General features: G+C 40.9%; 1 protein-coding gene across 1 annotated transcript in view; it reads left to right on the plus strand.

The window, feature by feature from the left end:
- Positions 1-1087, plus strand: part of GALK2 (galactokinase 2) — a 152701-nt gene that overhangs the window by 85422 nt on the left and 66192 nt on the right. The gene's annotated exons all lie outside the window — the stretch shown is intronic.

The following is a 1087-nucleotide window of genomic DNA, read 5'->3' on the forward strand; positions in this document are numbered from 1 at the left end:
CTATTTTCAGAATTCCTAGGGACTTTGTTGTTTTTCTCCCCTAGCTGATCTTTTGTGCTGCCTTTGTGCTACGCCCGGGTGTGGGGGTGGGTGGGGGTCAGACTGGGCACAATTCCTGCACTGTGTCTCTGCCCCCCATAGCGCTGTTAGTCAGTGAGGGGATGTCGTGTCTCTTGGTGAGGCCGACCCTATGGTCTTCTTGGCAATTTCTGATTAGTAACTGCTTTCCTCCCATCCCTCAATTATGAATAGAGGGAGATCACTGGAAGTTTGTTTCCTATGTAGTTCCTATGTACAAAAATGTATCTTGGGCTCTCACTGTCATCCATAGCCTTCTGCAAACCAGATTCTTACAGTTTAGGCTCTGCTACTAATCCCTTCTTTGACTTCGAATGATGTGATTTGCCATCCTTTGGTGACTGATGATGGTGTGCTTTTCCATGTGGACTTAGTTGACATCTCACTTTGATGACTGCTTGTTTGGAGACAAGCCTTTAAGACCCCAGACACTATTTTATCTGATTGCCAGACACCACCCAATTTCTTCGCCACATCTTGCTACAGCACCTACCTTCTGTGTTCCCTTCCTGAGGGCAAGTATCAATCAGGGCCATGATGGAAGAACAAATTATTCTGGAGTTGGAGCTAGAATTTAGTTCTTAGAATTTCTTTATTCTATCATTTCCATCAGACCTGACATATTCTATCATGTTTTCCCTAGACCTCATATATTTCCAACACCATTGTACTTCTATTTTTCTCATTTTCCTCACAGCTTTAGACATCTCAAAAGATTGCTCTACATATGTAATCTTTACTCCTTTACATCCTGCTCATTCCAATATGAAACTCTGTCCTCTCTACAATATTGAACTGATACTTTCTTAGGCTACCCAGGATTTTCTTATTGGTAAATTCAGTGGACATTTTTCCGTCTTCTTCTTTCTTCATCTTTATAGCCTTATTTTTCAATAAATTTAATTACTCTTGAAACATTTTCTTCCTTTGGTTTCCATTAAAATTTACTTCCTACCACCTCTCCCATTTTTATGGCCATCCTTCTTAGTTTTTTTGTTGAATGGGGAGG

Source organism: Echinops telfairi, unplaced genomic scaffold, assembly GCF_000313985.2.
Source record: "Echinops telfairi isolate 266 unplaced genomic scaffold, ASM31398v2 ScPeMD7_8;HRSCAF=38, whole genome shotgun sequence".
Classification (NCBI taxonomy): Eukaryota; Metazoa; Chordata; class Mammalia; order Afrosoricida; family Tenrecidae; genus Echinops; species Echinops telfairi.